A 19,221-nucleotide genomic window follows, 5' to 3' on the forward strand; every position below is an offset into this window, starting at 1 on the left:
AAAAAAAAAAAAAAAGAAGTGGAAGACCAATAGACATCTAATGGGTAGGGACGAGAGGTGTTACCCATCCTGCAACTCAAAGAACAGTTTTCACAAAGAATTACCTGGTCCCGGATGTCAGCAGTACTGAGGCTGGGAAACGTTGCTTTAAGCAAGTGTTCCAAATCACCAAGGGCCTGGGGACGGCTTGGACTGACTCTCACTCTGAATCACAGCACCGATGAATGCGATCTTGAACACTTCGCCCATACCCATATGCTTTTGTGACCATGGGCTGCGTTATTCCCCTCCTACTTTCCTAATGGTGGGCTATCCCTTGCCTAAGGGAGATGGCTGGCTTGTTGACTGAAGTTGATTGAAATCTCCCTCTTTCTCCCTGGCTTCCCCCATCCGTCCCCTGATTGCGAACCTCAGGCTGGGCTAGACTTGCTATGTAGAACAGGTAGAAATTAACCTCCGACCCTCCTGCTTCAGCTTCCCAAATGCTTACATTACAGGCATGCGCAGCAGCACCCAGCTTCAAGTTTGTTGAAACTCCTGTTACATTCTTAAAAGAATATTTCAAGTCTCTACCCAAACCTATTTATCCTATTTTGTTAAGAAGAAAAGAAAAGGTGACCATGACCCTTTAAGTACCTAAAGACAGTCATTAAGTCGTGTGTCTGTTTTCCCCTCTCTACTTAAATTCCAACCCTGTCATTATTATCCTGCAAGAACAAGTGCCTTCCCATGGCAGCAACTGGTGAAGTAACTAAAGTTTTGATGATAGTGTTCATTATCTGCTGTGAAAACTACATTTATTTCACTTAGCTGAGTTGTGGCTTATGAGCTAATACATGAATAAATAGCCAGTCTTGACCTCCAGTTAACTCAAGGCAGCTTTACATAAGCCAGGATTAAAAATTAAATGCCATGTGTAATTGACAGCTTCTCTTTTCACGGTCATCCCAATTTTTGAAAGAGATAATAAACATTTGCTAATTTTATAGTTTATTGACAGTATAAATGTTCACCAGGCATTTCACAAATGAAATATCACGGGCAATTTGCTGGCAAGCCTGTGCTTTAAAGACTTTGAGCAATTCAAATTCAAATAAGAGCTGGGGTGTCATTGCTTCTGAGCTATAAGAAATTGGTCTTCCTAAGGAATACACACATGTTGTTGGGTTGGGAGAATTGTGGTTTGGGGTAAATAAGACAAATACAAATGGCCTGAAACTTATACAAATCCCTCTTGCATCAGTGTGTGTGTGGGGGGGAGAGGAGATGACAGTGGGGGTGGGGAGAGGGGGGAGCTGAGCTGCCTGGATGATGGGGCCAAATGGCCTGTGGGTCAAACATCAGCGTGATGGTTGGCCTGAGAAGCTGACACTTCAAGAGGCAGACATCTCGATTCTCAATGCTGTCAGTCAAAGAGACAGGAAAAATGTTATAAAGAGAGTTCTGTGTTGTCGTATGTCAGCCAGATTGAAAATCAGTGGTTAGTTCTCCTGTGAATGCAAGAAACCACCCTTCCAAGCAGAAAAGCAGTGTGACCAGGAGACCCTGAGAAAGGCTGTTAGCTGTGTTGTGGCTTTCTGAGTGAAGATGTCACAACCCATCGATATTGGCAAGAATAAAGATCCCCCCACCACCACCACCACACACACACACACACACACACACACTGAAGGCACTTACACAGAAAGCTAGAAATACAATGGAAATAACTTTAAAACATCTCCAACATTCTCAACAACTCAGGCACAATACAATCTTTATAAAAAGATAGCTTTATGCTTAGATTTGTAAACTTTATGATACCAAATTTCAAAATCATGTTGAAACTATTTATTTTTCTAAAGCAACAGATGAGGTGTGATATGAACAGTAATTTTCTAACTTATTGGGAATCTCATTGAATAGATTGTATGTTACATCTAATGTCTGACATAGTGACCAACCAATCAATGAAATAATAATAAGATAACAAGAAATGATATGGTAATAACAAGAAGGCGCACAATGTCCCCCGATCAAAACTTAAGATCAAATGAATTACTAAATGTTCCCTTAATCTAGGATTAGTTATACAAGTCTTATGTTTAATTTACAACGCTAATCATAAGCTTCTCTCTTCAGGCCTGCTGGGAGGCTGATGCTAGCCTTTATATGGCTTTGTTGAGTCAGGTTTTTTTTTGTTGTTGTTACTGTCTCTGAATACAGTCTAAGTTTATTCTGCACACACATCCACACCCCAAAGGGCCCACCATTATGTATTCATTCACAATAATACATGTTTGGGAACACAATTAGCTGTAATGAATTTATCAATAAAAGAGGAGGGCTCTGCCCCAGCAGTAACAGTGCCTGCATTCACAGATAAAGACTGGGCAGTTCTTATCCACACTCCACATGTAGAAAAGAAGGCACATAAGAAGGCATGCTCTATTCTCTCCTACACCATCCTCTCAAAGCCTTCTGATTTCTTTCTTCTGAATTATCCTTAAATCAGTTTTCGCTGACAGGAAAATCATCCCATCCTCAAACTCATTGGTCATGGTGGGCAACTAAACTTGCCATCCATAGTAGTGGCTCTCAGCCTGTGAGACCACAGGGTCATGACCTCTATAGAGGTCATATGTCAGATATGTGGCATAGCAGATGTTTACATTACTATTCATAACAGTAGCAAAATTACAGTTATGAAGTAGCAACAAAAATAATTTTATAGATAAGAATCACCACAATGTCAAGAACTGTATTAAAGGGTCGCAACCTTAGGACGGTGGAGAGGCACTGCTCTAGAGTCTCTTCTGGAAGCCATACAGAATCCTGCCCTCCCCAGTGTCCCTAGAAAATGAAGGCAGGGAATCCCACAGGAAACACTGCTTGACAATGAACTTTAAGAATAGGAGGATTTAAAAGCTCATGTTAGGAAGAAGTCACAAGAATCCACCAGGTGTCTCAGCAGCGCTCTCTCTCTCTCTCTCTCTCTCTCTCTCTCTCTCTCTCTCTCTCTCTCTCCCTTTATTATACACTCATTCATCCAACAGTTTATCTTATTTTTTATGCATTTCAAGATAAATTGCAGTCATCGATGACTTCCCCCTCCCCCAGGAAAGATTTTTATGTCTCTCCCTCCCTCCCCATGCCCAATTTACAAATGGCAAACCTAAGATTTGGAGAAAAATGTGCTTGAGTTCTTGAAAACAGCAGTTGTTGAAAATCTAGGGTAAGCAGGTAGGTAATCATAACCTGGGACTTTCATTTGATGATATTTTAAAATTCAGAATAAAAACAAAAGCTGGCTGGTATGGTGCATGCCTGTAGTTTCATCACATGGAAGGTGGAGGCAGGGAGATTCAGATTTCAAGGTTAGCCTTGCCTACAAAGGAAGTTCGATGCCAGACTATATCACCAAATTGAACACATAATTTGGTTTTCCTCCCCTTCAAAACTTACCTATTCTTACTAAAAATAATCAGAGACACCCTGAAAATCTCAAGGCCTTCCCAGCTAAAGCCCCCACCTTCAGTTTCAAGTGGGCTCAAGAGCTAGAGTCATGACAAAGGATTGTACATTCTCTGCAAACACCACTGTCTCCACAGACAAATCTGCTCCCTTCAGAATCAATGCGGATGTGGAAAGAGTCCCTAAGCCATAAGCCATTCCTCCCTCATTTCCAACCATATGTATCATTTTATTACATAGCACTAAAATACAAAGAATCAAAAACTGTCCAAAAATCCATAGAATAGAGTAAGTTTTATACTGCCTTATTAAAATCTATTCATAGATAAAATAACCTACCTTCACACATACGTTTAAATATTAAGATACTACTTGAATTACATTAAATAACTTTTTAGATGTGAGGGAAAGAGAGATTAGGGCTTTGTACATGATTGACTGGTAGAAAATGTTCTACCATTGTACCGGCTAGTTTTGTGTCAACTTGACACAGGCTGGAGCTATCACAGAGAAAGGAGCTTTGAGGAAATGCCTCCACGAGATCCAGCTGTAAGGCATTTTCTCAATTAGTGATCAAGGGGGAAAGGCCCCTTGTGGGTGGGACCATCTCTGGGCTGGTAGTCTTGGGTTCTATAAGGGAGCAGGCTGAGCAAGCCAGGGGAAGCAAGCCAGTAAAGAACATCCCTCCATGGTCTCTGCATCAGCTCCTGCTCCCTGACCTGCTTGAGTTCCAGTCCTGACTTCTTTCAGTGATGAACAGCAGTATGGGAATGTAAACTGAATAAACCCTTTCCTCTCCAACTGCTTCTTGGTCATGATGTTTGTGCAGGAATAGAAACCCTGACTAAGACAACCATTAAACTACATCTCCAAATCTCCTTCCCTTTCTTCCTTCCCCCTCCTTCCTCCCTCACCCCCCTACTGATATCGGGTTTTACTATGTATTATTAACACAGGCTGGCCTCAAACATATGACCTTCCTGGCTCAGCTTCCCAAATACTTAGGTTGCAGGGACATGCCATGAAGCCTGGCTCCAAACTATGTTTTCAAGTATGTAACTAAAGAAGATCACAGATCTAACAAACACCAACTAGACAAAGATGGGTTTCTTCTCAGTAACTAAACACCACAGACAGGTAAACATCACCTCCACGGGTGATGTAGCCTTCTCTTTGTTTAAAAGAAATTTCACTCCAATAAGACATTACACTGCAAGAAGACGCAGACGCTGGTATATTCATACGAAATATACCTCAGTTCTAAGCTAAACCACTGGAAACTAATTTTTTGAGTGACTAGATGTGCGGTGGGATGCTGGAAAGATGCACAATACCTTATGCAGATTGCCATGTGCGTTATAGGTCTTATGGGACTGTGGGCTAAGTGACAGGGTGCCAGTTCCCATGCTCAAGAAGTAATTACTGGCCAGAGAAACAGCTATTAGGACATACGCAGGTACAGATATTATACAGATATGAATATAAAAGTTATTTAGTGCAGTTAATTAGTTTACACAATTATGGAGGCTGGGAACACCAGACCCATGATACAGAATTCTCTGTATGGAATCTAAGTCTGAATCCAAAGCCAAATCAGTAGTCTCGCCACAGGACAGACCAGTGGTCTCGCCACAGGACAGTCTCATATAAAAATGTTTCCTTTTTTCAACTTTTTAATCAGTCTTTAAATAAGTTCTATCCTCACTAGGGAGTACAGCCTGCTTTACTTAAGACTATGGATCCAAATGGTGACCGAATATAGAAATAGATTCAAAGACACACCCCCAAATAATGTTTAACTAAATATTGTAGCATCCCAAGGCAGCATAAGTTCCTTGCTACTCAACCCAGTGTTCTGGATTCCTGACCCCCCCCCCCCACACACACACAGAGCCTTATATTTAATATGCATTAAACAGCTCCATGGCTAGGCACTTCCAAACCTCCCCGAAGCTACAGTCTTCCCTTTGATATTCCTGAATTATTACTTTCTAAAAATGGCCACCCTGGACCCAGGCCTGCAGCCCTCCTGGGTCATGATCCCCGACTCTTACATGTTGGCAGTCTCTCTGTTTCTCTGTCTTGCACTTCTCACACCTGGTCTTTCTGCTTTCCCAGCATGCTGGTTCCAAACCCTCTTTCTCTTAGTCCCTTGCCCTAAAGTCCCACCTCTGTCTTCCTGCTTAGCCATTGGCCACCAGCAACTTTACTTACTAATCCAAGTCAACTGAGGACAGTGACCCGAAGTATCTTACATGAGGGATTCTTGTGCAATTTTGGGAACCCAATTAGCATAATACAAGCGGTAAACTAAATCCCCACCCAATGGGCGCCCAGCCCTCATATTCCACTGAAACAGGAAAAGTTGCTAGGTAACTTTCTTCCTCTTTAAAGGGTCCTGGATAATTCTACCTGACTAGGTAAAATTTCCGGAATATCTATAAAAATTTACCTGAATATTAGGGGCAATGAAGGAAATACAACTACATATAAGAAGCAGGAAGTCTTATAAACAAGAGAACTGTAATGACAAACGACTATTCAGGATGTCTAGCAAAAGCCTGGTTAACATTGATATATTTCTTTTTTAAAAATGCCACACAGCATTTCACAGCAAAGCTAAGTGAGAAGCAACTAAAATCCATAGTAGTCTATATTTCTAAGGATATTGGTGTAACAGTAAGAAGAGTCTAAAAAGCATCAGATAAAGTACACATGCGTTCATTAAAGAATTTCAGCAACTTAGAAACAAAAGAAGCTTATCAACTCTGATGACAATAAAGCCATGTAAATCCCAGTGGTTCTCACCATACTCATCGTGAAGTAGTAAATGCCCTTCCCTAAGATTAAGAGCAACAAGGGACTATTATGTCTTTCCATTTCTAGTCAACATTATCCTGAAGCCCCTAGACTATAAAATAAGACAAGAAAAAGAAAAACGATGCAGACTGAAAGAGATGAATCCAATTAACTCTAATTATAAGTAACTATTATTATATGTAAAATACTGCGGAACTTATGAGGGAGGATCTTTCAGGACGAATAAATGAAGTTATAAAGGTTGTGGGACACAAGGCCGATAGGAGATTTAACTATGTTTCTTTATACCAGCAGCATAATATAGAAAATTGAGTTTAAAAATAATACGAGTTCTTTACACAAATGAGAAGACTCAATAGTCAAATGTGTCAATTCTTTCTAACTTCATGTAGTCAATGTGATCTGGTTAACGCACCCCCAACTATGCTGTAGACATCAACAAACTGGTTCTAAAGTCCTATAAGAAGCCAAATATCAGCCTACATTAAAGAACAAAATCATATCCATTGTTGTCCTTGTTTGGCTCAGGTTGGGGCAGTCATGTCGGTGAGACTCTATGGGTGTAGCTTCTCTGCTTACAATCCTCAGATATACAATCTCACAGCAAGCACTGAGCCTCTCTGGCTCTTACAGTATTTCTGCCTCCTCTTCTGAAATGATCCCTGGGCCCAGAGGCCATGAATTCGAAAGGGAACAAGAAGGGTCTATGGGAGAGTCTAGAGACATAAGGTGAAGGGAGAAATGACGTAACTATATTATAATCTAAATAAAATTAAAAGAAATAATTTTTAAAAAGAGCGAAGTCAGAGAGTACCTTCTACTTGACATCAAGAATTTCAACAAAAGCTACAATAATCAAGACAGGAACCCATCGGAAAAAGATCTGGACACCTAGATTGAGAGATGAACTAGAGAGCCCCAAAGATAGGCTTTTTAGTAAATGATAATAGACAATCACACAGTCTTGCAAAAAAAAATCTAGATTTTTAAATTTCTTAACAAAAATTGACCAAATTGGGTCATAGACATAAATACAAAAAACAAAAGCTACAAAACTTTTTGAAGCACACAGGGTAAAATCTAACTGACTTTGAGCTTCACAGTGACACTTTAGATGCAACACTAGAAGCATGATCCATGAAAGCACATTAGTAAGTTGGACTTAATTAAAACTTAAAATGCTTCAAGCCAGAGAGATGGCTCAGTGATTAAAAGCATTTGTTGCTCTTGCTGATGACCCAGGTTTAGTTCCCAGCACTTACATGGTGGCTCACAATCACCAGTCACTTCAGTTCCAGGGGACCTGACACCCTCTGTTGACCTCAACAGGCATCAGGCACACATATATGCAGATGAAACAGTCCTATACATACAAACAAATAGATAAATTTTATAAAATCAATTCTAAATGTTGTTTGTAACTTAAAGTTGTATGTGAGGTGAATGGAGGCAGAGCAGAGAAGGGAGGCTGGGAGTGGGATGTGACAAGGCTACCCAACAGTATGTTCAAGGCCACCTAACAGGATGCTCAAGGATACCCAACAGGATGCTCAAGGATACCCAACAGGATGCTTGCTCAAGGCTATCCAACAAGATACTTAAGGCTACCCAACAGGATGCTCAATGGAATCCAGAACTATCTAGTAAAGCAGTCTCTTATCAAGGTAGAACCATAGCAAATGCCTGCTATTCTCATGTGGCGACTACTAGCCTTGGGATGAGGTTCTCTCTTTGAAGGAGGAGCTTTTAAAGTTCAAAGACTTCTTCCAGAAAGCAACCCAGTAGCAGCTCTAGAGTACATTTCATTACCAAGATTTATAACCCTGACACAGCCAGGCTTGGAAGAGGATGTTCAGAAATGTCTCAGGGTAAGAGGTCACTCAGCACCGTAGATCTGAGCTGTTCTGTTGCTGCAGCCCCTGAGGGCTCCTAACCCAGATGATGCAGCAGCAAATGATGTAACAGAGATGTGGAGACCAACAAAGCCCACACCCTAGAAACAGCTAGAGTGTGAATTATGCTGCATGCAACAAATAATAGCTACTCCGGCCATCAAGTGATCTGTTCTTTTGAGACCTCTTCCTTGTATATTTGTATTGAATGGACAGTCTTTACAACAATGCAGAAGAAAATCCCAAGCCCTGGCAGGTCTCTGGATTAAGTAAGTGCATTTTAGAAATGTGTGCTTTCTGCTGACACACTGACATAGAGTAAGGAGAGTCTATTAGTATTTGAGTTGTAGAGAAAGGTTTAAAGCCTTCTTAAAACTATAAAAATCCTCTTTGGTTGTATTTACCAACTTCCCCCATCCCCACCCCATCGTGGCCTAAGTAAAATCTCTGTCAATGAAAGCAGTTGGGAATTTCATTTTATTTTTTGAGAGAAAGTAGTTTTATCTTAATTTTAAGAGCTATTTTCTTTTCTTTTTGTTTTTATCTTTTTCTGGTGTTCTAACTGCATTTATTAAAGCAGTTGACTGGTTCTTTAGAACAAGCTTTCAGAGGCTTAGAGAGACAAGCTTCATTGTTTGACAATGGGAGCATCAAACAAACATCGTGGCCCTCACAAATATCACTTGTGACTCTGCCATCAAGTGTGGATTCTCCCTTCAAAGCATCTGGTGACCATTTCACAGGACTTATCTGGGGACCTTCAGAAAGCCTGAGGTTTTAGTAAGAGCTTCTCTGTTATCCTAAAGAAAATGCTCTGGGCTTTGCAAAAGACCATTGAGAGGACAAAAAGTAACTCTACAACTGATAAAGGACTGGGTTTTAAAACAACAACACCACCTCTGAAAGTTCAACGGTAAGAAAAAACACCATTGGAAAAATAGTCAATAGCTCTGAACAAATACTGGATCAAGAAGATGTAAAGATAACAAATAAGACTACGGAAATCCACCCAATCTTCTGTGCCATCAGAAAACTGTAAATTAAGAGTCAGTGAGACAGCAGTGTGGGAGTGGCGGAAGCCTTCGTGAATGTGTGGTGTTGCATAAATGTGTCAAGAATCCTAGTGTCTCAGAGCCATGGAGTGGCAAAAGAAACAAAAACAAAAACAAAAAAAACAACCTCCCCAGATGAGACTCAGAGGTATGGATGGAAAAGCCGCTTTCTGGCCAGAGTTTCTACAGTGTGTGTAGAAATCGTCAACCACGGAGGCACCCAAGACTGATGCCCTACCGAGAGCTCCTACTGGGACTAGCTAAATCTGCTCCCTGATTCATCCTCACACCATGAGCGCACCTCCTTATTCAGCTGTAAGCAATAAACCTGCTTCCTCATACGTACAAACTAAGCAGGCTGAGGTTCTGGGCTGCAGTTGGTGAGGTCCACAGCTCTATGTTTTGATCAGTTGTGATTTTCTGTAATGGTCTCCATCTGTTGCAAAAAAGATTTTCTTGATGAGGGGTGAGGATTATACTATTACGTAGGTATAAGGATGAGTATTTAGTGGAGTGTTTTATAGAACCAAGGATATGTTTTACAGAGCATGGTATAGTGCGGTGGTAGGGGGTGACTCAGTGGGCCCATGTTGAGAAATCCCCCCCTCAGGGGTACAAGCCATAGGACTGGTCTAGTATAGAATAGAGTTTATTTGGAGGCATGGGAAGGGGCGTTGAGAAGGGAGTAGAGGCAGAGAGAAAGAGAGAGAGAGAGACAGAGAGAGAGAGAACAGAGAGAGACAGAGAGAGAGAGAGACAGAGAGAGAGACAGAGAGAGAGAGACAGAGAGAGAGAGAGAGACAGAGAGAGAGAGACAGAGAGAGAGAGGAAGGAGAGGCTGGCCAGGAACACATGGAGAGAGAGGGAAGGGAGGGAGAGGGGAGAGAGAGAGAGAGAGAGGGTGGACAGAGAGTCAGAGAAAGAGGGAGAGGCCAAATACACCCCTTTATAGCAAACCAGGCCTACCTGGCTGTTGCTAGGTTACTATTGAGCAGACCATAGAAGGAATAGTTATTAGGAATTGTGCTGGTTTAGTAAAGTGACCCTTGCAGGTTCTCATCCAGGATCTATGACCTCAGTACTTCTGAGCCCTTGGCTAGGCTTCCAGTACTATCCATCATTCTCCTCTTAGTGAGTAGGGCTTAAGCCAGCCAGCTGTTGGCTACCCCCAAGGCATGTGTGCCTCTACTGCCCCAGTCAGGGTTATTGTGCCATACTGGCCATTGTTGTGTACATCAGTATTCTATGGGTTGCGCTGTTGGCTGCTTCCCTGCTTTGGAAGCTTCCATGGAGCCTTCTGGGACCATCAGTCTTCAGGTTGGGGACATTCAGGTCCAGCTCAGATCCTCTGAGTCCTGTGTCTGCCATGCCTAGTGTCTTCAGCAATAGGGACTTAACTTCCTACCTCTTGAGGGGAAAATAAAGGACAGTAGCATCAGCCTATAATGCTTTGAGAGTATCTTGGGCAACTCTGCTTAAAGGTGGGGCAGATAATGCAAAATAAATGCTCTCTCTCTCTCTCCCTCTCTTTCTCTCTCTCTCTCCCCCCCCCCTCTCTCTCTCTCTTCTCTCTCTGTCTCTCTCTTTGCCTCTCTCTGTCTCTGCCTATCTGTCTCTCTGTCTCTGTTTCTGTCTCTGTCTCTCTCCAAGATCTTCTCCAACTTACTCCCCAAAGATGCCAGTTTGGACTTCATTTTTTCCATACTTTTAAATGTATCTCAGTTTCTCTTAAATAAAAGCATACCATATCGTCTGATAAACACTTGGTAAGTTTTTAATGTTAACATGTATCCAAAGGGTTTCCTGTTCATGCCTGCCCCTCATTCATTTCAATGGCTGTACAGTGCTTGGTGATTTGGATGACCCAATTGACCTGCTCAAATTCTGACGGACATTTATGCTATTTATAATTGCTCACTACTGCAAATAATTGACTTCTAATGATTCTTCTCATCTCTGATAACTCTGAGCATGTCTAAAGGGGGGAGATGAAGAGGTCTCCTAGAAACCAGCTCTTTCCAACTGAAAGGAAACTTGGGTGGCACTCTCTACCATCCTAAGATAATAGGGCTGCATCCGAGGAGACAATTGACAGCAAGTACAGAACGCTGTGTCCCTGGAAGTGTCCTCTCACCAGCCCCCATGCTTTCTCACTCTTTCTCTAATCTCCCCAAGGACAGTAAGAGCTCATGGTAACATCAGCAGGTTCTATTAATACCGCACAGAGGCCAAGCCAGTCTAGGCAGTGAAGGCAGCCAGGGAGGTAATACATCACTGACTACAGGGAAGCAAGCCTGGAACAAGAGCCACAGGGAGCCCAAGCAGAGACTGAGGATTCCAAGGAGTGGGGAGTCTTTGAGGAGGCTGATCCCAAGAAGCAGAGAGAGGACTGTGGGTACCATCACGGTCTCTGTTTCTCCTTGCCCCTGCTGTGTGACGCACGGGAAACCCAGCAAGCATATTAAAACGGAGTCTTTAAAAGTTATGGTTAAATTTCTTCAGTGTTCCGTGTGGCAGTAATGTGTTTAGTGTACATTAACTAGAGCATACAGTCTTGTGCCAAAAACTCATAGAAAGGATGCCAGAGTCACTAGAACATCTCTTAAGTGCACACATTCAGAAGTAAAGAAAAATGGCAGAAGGGCATGCTTAGAACTACTAACATGAGTAGCTTTGGGATTGGAAGTGGTGTCATTGGTAGAGTGCTTAGCTAGCACATATGAGGCCCTAGATTCAAATCTCAGTATGGGGCAGGGACAGAAAAAGAATGCCTTTAATGAGAACAGACAGAGCTTGCAGTGACAAAACAAGTCGTCTGTCTATGAGCTGCCAAAGTATTTGGCTGTTCTCTGCAGCAGAGGCTCACAGGTCACATGACCCTGCTGACTAATTTAAAGGAAAGGGTACAATACCTCAGATACTTTTCTTAGGAAAAATGTCAACCTTCCAAGATCACTTATTTGTAGATGTCCAAACCTGAATCTTGGAGAAGACAGAATCTTATAAGCAAGTTACTGGGCCCCCATAAAGGCATCCCTGGAACCAGAAACTTTACTTCCTCCACAGTCACAGGGACAATGATGAGATGGGAGACCCATTCATTCCTAAGGAGACTGTGTGACATTGCTCCACAAGCTCACGATGCACACTGGATGCTTACAGCCAGGAGGAGGCAGGCACAGTGCAGAGGGAGGGACAAACACGGGAATCAGGTGTCTGCTGATATGTTTCAGTCTGGGGAAAAATTATGAAATCTCTGAACAATAACAGGCCTGGGTCATAATAAAATCTAACTATGCACACAGGTCTGGTCTGTGTGCACACGCTGTATATGCATATGCATATGCATTATATAATTAGGAGGGCCCAGAACCAAAAGAAAGCATGGAACCCCTTGCTTACAGAACCTCAAGAGGCAACCGGACCTCAGTGCACTAAATAAGGCACACAGTGCCCTTCGAAACTTGAGGTACTGTATATCTGCCTAGGTAGATAGTTCATGATGCAGGCTCAGGGCAGGACTATTCCAGAAATAGACTTTCTTTGAGAACAGGGCAGTTCTAACTACACAGTTAAATCCTCTAGGAACTATTTGGTTGCTTCTGGGCGTAAATTTTGATGAAGAGAAAAGGAGATTCATTCATTAAAAAGGAATGGAGTTCTTTCTTTTACAAAATATGAGATGAGAAGAAAAGGCTATTTTTTTAAGTCGGCATGCAAAGTAGTACAGAGCCTTTAAAATCAGAGTCTGCCTATTAATAGCTTACTAGTAGCATTTTGTGGATCGTCACAGACTACCCTAAAAGCTAAACATCATCTTTCACAGCAGGGGAAATGAACGATCAGCAAGGTTCAACAAAGTTCCGACTGGGTGTGGTTACAGTACTGCCCTGCCCTGCTCTGCCCAGCTCCCATGTGTCGTACTTTAGTCATTTGAGAGTGTTCTTGAACTTGGGTGGAAGACAAAACAATGGCATCTCCCCAGTCTTGTCCTCAAACTGAAGTTTAGTGAAGGGAGACTAGGATTCGAAAAATTTTTCAGTTTTCTTTCCTTTTTCTCTTGTGTGTGTGTGTGTGTGTTATGTCTGTGTGTGTGTGTGTAAGTAAGAGAGAGTGAGAGAGTTAGCTAGTTAGTTAGCTAGTTAGCTAGTTAGCTAGTCAGTGGTCAACATACCTCCCTCAACCACTCTCCACCTTACTTTTGACATAATGTCTCTTGCTGAGCTTGAAGCTCATGACCTCAGCTAGGCTGGCTGCCCAGTGAACTCTAGGGATCACCCGGCCCTGGCTTCCCCAGGTTTACCCACACAAATCAGCACACCCTGCCTTTCACAAAGCTCCAAGCTCAGTGCCCCACATTCGCTCACCAAGCACTGATGCTAAGTCCTCACCCCAGCTCCTTTTGTTTCAGCTTTTTAATGGTGAGATGAAGGAGCTTTAGACACATTGGCTGCATTTAGACATCGGCTGCATTTAGTAAATAAAATAACAGGGCAATGAGACAAGTTTAAAATGTTTCATGTAAACAGCAAGCAACATTATAGCGTAAATGCACCTGCTGTGGCTGGGTGTTGTAGTTCTCCGAAGTACCAGGAGTTTAATCCCCAACGTGACAGCATTGGAAGTGAAGAAAGTGCTGCTATAACAAGTGGGTTTGTGCCTTATGAAAAGAAGTGAGAGGGAGCCGCCAGTCCCTTCTGTCATGAGCACTTCTGTGAACAATAGGACTTCAGTATGCTCTGTGTGTAGAGACTCCTTGATCTAGAGCTTTAGGCCCACATAAATGACTGGGTATACTGGCACGCACATATTATCCCAGAACTCAGAGGTGGAGACAGCAAGATCCATGGAGCTCTCTGGCCAATCTAGCTGAAAGTGAGCCCTGGGGTTACTGAGAGAACCAGTCCCCAAAACAGAATGCTGGGAACATAACTGAAAAGACATGCAACTGGCCTCCATGTGCATGTGCACACACATACCTATACCACACACACACACACACAGATGATGGAAGAAAGAAATTGGTACCCTTGTTCACTGTAGAGTGTAATGTAATGTGTTATAATCATAGTGGAAAATAGTGTCACAGTTCCTCAAAAAAGTACAAATATAATTAACACAGGATACAGCAGTTCTACTTCTGGATACACGGTCCAAAGAATTGAAAGCACAGTCTTAAAAGGACATTTGTATACCAAGTTGGAAAAGAACAATTCATAAGAGTTAAAATATAAAATATCCCAAGTGTCCATAGCTGAGTAGAGCCATGCACACTGTTGGCTATCATTCAGCCTGAGTGATAGAGAAAATTCTAACACATATTAAAACATGGAGGAAACATCTGGAAATTATGACAAGAGAAATAAGGAGATCACAACACATCAAATATTACATGATTCCATTTATATGAAACAGAGTGGTCACTGACAGAGGCAGAAGGTGGCCTGGTGACTGTCAGCAGCTAGGGGAGAAAATGGAGCCACCACTCACTGGATGTGGAAGGCGAGAGAAAATACTTCTCAATGTTGGCAGTGATAGTTGCACAACAGCATTAATATACTTATTGCCACTCTAAAATAGGAACAATAACATATTTATGGTATATATATAATATATGTATATATATATATATGCATATATTTTTCCCCACAGCTTTTAAACTGGTATCATGTATAGTAGCACTTCATAACACATCTGCAAAACTAAAAGCTAAAAAGTAAAATATTTATCCTGTCTTAACTGTAGAAAGGACAGAATAAACAAAGAAAATAGAATGCTAAAAAATTCAAGCTTTGAACATTGATTAATTGGAAGTTAGGCTACACATACCCTAAAAGACACAATATAGAATTCAATGGACCACTTTCTCTACAAAAACAGAGCTTCATTTAGTATTCAACGAGTTAATAAAATATTTCTATATTCTATTTTTTTAATTCAAATTTAAAATATATGTCACCTGTCTTTCTATTTCTTGGCATGGAAGATTTTAGAACCAGGAAAGAGCTAACTACCCAACTCAGCCGATCTGTTTGCTTGCTTTATGTCAGTCGATTTGCCCAACAGTGTAAGCTGCCACGATAGGCAATGATTACAAACTGGCCCTCGCTGTACGGGGATGTGATAAAGCCAAATGGCAGCTTCACATAGCATAAAGACATTTTCAGCAAGGGTTAAACAGTAATTCCAGCCTCTTGGTGCTCTCAGCTGTCTCAAGGAAGACCCTCCCAATTCAATCGGCTGCAAAATTTTATACTGGATTCTCAAGAAAAAGAAAATTTAAAAAGCAAAAAAAAAAAAAAATATGTAGCCATGGATGAAAAAACTGTATACAATTGAGGAGGGAGAGAGGGAAGAGAGCTGCCCCTTATGCTTGCAATCAAACCTAATCTAAAGGACGAATTTAAACAAGTATGTGCTCTGTGAACCTGTGTCAGATAGAAAGCCCAACAAACAGAACCAGGAAAACACACCGGTGGATTGAGGTTTCTCCCCTAAAGCGACTGAACAGACTCTAGAGAGCCGTTTCAGTTTCACCATCCCAAGAAATCTACTGTTAGGTGTCTAAGATGAACAACAAGACTGAGCTGCCCAAGATGACACACTGACAAATCGGATGCTTTTATTCATAGAATAGTCTTCAACAAACTCATTTCAGAATGAGCGCTCACATTCCTAGTCACAAGACAATGGGTTTTCTGGCGATCATGTGACATGCGGCACAGTATGGCATCTTTTCAGTAATCACCCTGAGGCTGGGAACTGCATCTTGCTCTCTGAAGCATCATTCACGTTTAAGAAACATAATAGAATAATCACCATTTCTACCTAAAATTTCTTAGGTTAATCTTTTGGTGAGGCCAGAGAAGCGAATTTCCCTGTCGTAGAGCCGTGAAAACAAATGTACTTCTCCACTACATCACCCAAAAGCAGTCAGATGTCCTCCAGACCCTTCCGACTGAGCCCGCCTTCTCCAGACAGCAGCTAATGACATTTGCGTTTAGAGTATCAGGAAAGGACTGTTGTCTGCATCTGTTGATCTGAGCACCAAATTGCATTAAAGAACGATGTAGGAAGTCTCCATACATTTCTTTTAAGAAAACTATTTTCTTCCCCCCATCCCCCGCCCCTGGAAGGTGTTTATTTCATCCTTTCTTGTGCTTCCAAGGCTGTCTGATCACAACTCTGAGGAAACGAAGCCCTCCAAGGGCTGGTTTTCACTGTTCTTTGCTGTGGAGGATGAAAGCCAGCAGCTAAAATTCTAGCGGCCAATGACCATCTTTGGAGACATAGGGAGCCAGATCTTTGTCTGGGTTTCTTGGTAACTACGACTCTCCCATCCCACTTTCTTCCCTGCTAGTCCATCTCCCTTATTCCTTTTGTTTCACACACTACAAATTTTGGGCTCATTCAGTCAAGGCATTTGCTATAGGCTTCCCAGAATGTAGTCTTTTAAAAAAAAATAGATGGGATTTTTAATATTCTGTCAGGGAGTGCAAGATCAGTCAGCAGTACTTTCAACACGAATTTTTATGGTTTAAAAAACCAAAGCGCCACTTTTTTTTTCTAAGCCTTTCTCAAATCCCACTTAGATGCCAGGCCTCTGCCAAAAAGCCTTAGGAAAGGATTGGCTTTAGAGAACCTGATGAACTCAACCAAGAAAGCATTTGCTTGAAAAATTGGTCTGAGCACTAGGAAGCTTGCTAACATAAAATGAATGGACTCTGAAAGAACTGTCTTACTCCCGCTAAGGACAAAAAGTAAACTGAAAAGCGCCCCCCCTACCCCCCGCCCGTTTTCTTAGTCAATCAGCTATGCAGGAAGGTAAGGAGTCTGACGAGAGAAAGGAACATCTGGGCATCCCTCAGAGACTTAAAAGAGGTCTGGGCACCCGGGGGAATCCTGGTTGCTGAGACGACGCCTTCCCAGTGCTACCACTGCGGCACACTGCGGAGCTCTTTGCCTGCCTGCAGCCTCTGTATTGCCCGGCATCCCCTGCCACCCCTGCCGCAGTCTATCCTCCCACCCGAGTCCCTCCAGTCGCTGCCGTCTGCACAGGGCGCGCCACAGGGCATCCATCACTCCGGAGCCTTTGACGCACACACGCGCGCGCTCCCAGACAGGCTGGGTCTCCTAGCCCTCCCTCCACCGCGCCCTCCCCTTGCGGGGCTGTATTTGCATCACGCCCACACGTAGAGGGTGACGCGAGCGCCCTCCCACCCCCGCTCCCTTGGTCCAGGCGGTACTTCCAGAGCTGGTGACTCAGCTCCTCCCTCTCCGCCCCCGCGCGTGGCGGACTGAGGTTCCCGCACGCCCACAGAGATGTTCCTTGTATCTGCGGTGGGGTGCTGGCTTCCCCAGCCAAGTTCATCCTGGCATTCTAAAATCTTTCTTTCCTTCCTGGCCAGAGGCGTTCCAGTTCGCGGGAGAAAGTAGTCTCGATTCTAGAGCCCAGTTGGAGAGGAAAAGTCCACCAAGAGAAGATGGTGGGCTGTCGCCCATTTCCTCTTGGCCTTAAATTAGATACCTCGGTAGTAATTGTTGCTGCCATCATCATCATCATCATCATCTTTACTGGGGACAGTCCCTCTCCTAAGAAATCCTCACTCTTAGATGCGCTTCGCTGCGCCTCCAGGCGCATAGTGGACGCTAGATAGGGTTTTGCTCAATGGAGGTGCAGTGTTGGAGAAGTGTTGATTCTTACAAAGGGCCACAGCCAGACAGCACGCTTTCCTGCTTTCAGCTTTTTTTTGGGGGGGGGGGGGAAGAGTTTGAAAATTGACGGGTTTTCTGCTAGCCTCCCGCAGAGCCGACTGCGGCTCCCCGTGCTTTCCAACCACTTCTGCACATCTGCAGAGGGTTCCCCGCAGAAAAAGTTGAGCCAGAGGCTGCGGTGATGGCTCGCTGATAGTGGGCGCTCCCGGCTGCCTGTTTTGAATAGTCTCTCCAGCCCTCCCTGAAACTCCCCCACCCCTGCGCCCCCAAAGAAGCCGGGAGACGCCTGCAGCTGCCCACCCACCTGCCCTTGAATCCCGAACATAGCGCACCTTTGACCTGCCTCTGCCTAGTAAACCCGGCACTCAACTGCCTCCGTGAGATTTCCTTCTTGCCATCCCAACACAGGTACCCAGCGGGCAGCATGCCTCACCTGCAGCCGCTTTTCCCGGGCCAGAGCCCGTAAAGTTGCGCTAGTTGCGCTTCTGGAAGGCTGCAAAAAGTTCTCTGGTTACAACGCTGGGTCTCCCGGCACAGAAGAGAAACCTAGCTCGGAGCGAGCCCTTGCCACGGTTGCGGGGGACTCCTTACTCACCGTTCCAGGCGCCGGGGACCCCCTGCCCTGAACCACCGCTCTGCACTGCAGCCGTCGCCTTGCGAGCACCCCTCCGCTTGCAGCCCGGGGCCGCCTCGGTCTGCCACTCTCTCCTGCAGCGCGCGCAGTGGTGACTCCTTTGAGCTAGTCGGCAGCGAGAGGAGGGGCGGGAAAGTGGCTCCCGGCGGCCACGCTGCGGTCCTCCTCCTTCGCCTCCTCCCTTCGGTGCTGCAGTGGCGGGCGGCGGCGTGGCTAGAGTACAAGCGATGCGCAGAGAGGGGGTTACGGCGCGCGGGGGAGGAGGGCGCTGTGCAAGGCTAGGCGAGCTCCCGGTATGATGTGGAGGTGTTGCTGCGATGCGGGTCGGGGGTGAGGAGGGGTGCGGTGGGGGTTGGCTCCAAGTGGCAGGTACTTTTGGAGAAGTCAGAGCTCAGTTTGTAGCAGGAGGAGGAGGCGGGGTGGGGGACGTCGATAAGGCACCCGTGCTGAATTAGTCACCGAGTGTGACTGTGCGCTGCTCATTTGGCAGCCCCTTGGGTCGGGTCCATCAAGGCACAAGGAAATTGTTGATTGCTGGAGGCCAGTGACTCGGGAAGGAGGGCTTTTGTTCTGTTTCTGAGCCTGGAACTGGTTAATTTTGACTAGGCTTTCCGTAAGTCAGTAGGCAGGAGTAGCTGATCATTCCCCCCCCCCC

At 44.0% G+C, this 19,221-nt stretch overlaps 1 protein-coding gene across 2 annotated transcripts in view; it reads right to left on the reverse strand.

Moving 5' to 3' along the window:
• Nucleotides 1-18,716, reverse strand: part of Sv2c (synaptic vesicle glycoprotein 2C) — a 174,319-nt gene extending 155,603 nt beyond the window's left edge. Inside the window, exon 1 of one of the 2 annotated variants that reach the window (XM_021180140.2) lies at nucleotides 18,528-18,716. The gene's annotated coding sequence lies outside the window, so the exon portion shown is untranslated. Of the gene's footprint in view, nucleotides 1-18,365; nucleotides 18,407-18,527 lie in introns of those variants that run through there. The other variant, XM_029484979.1, reaches the window with a different exon arrangement.
• Nucleotides 18,717-19,221: the final 505 nt, after the last annotated feature.

This window comes from Mus caroli, chromosome 13, assembly GCF_900094665.2.
Source record: "Mus caroli chromosome 13, CAROLI_EIJ_v1.1, whole genome shotgun sequence".
Classification (NCBI taxonomy): domain Eukaryota; kingdom Metazoa; phylum Chordata; class Mammalia; order Rodentia; family Muridae; genus Mus; species Mus caroli.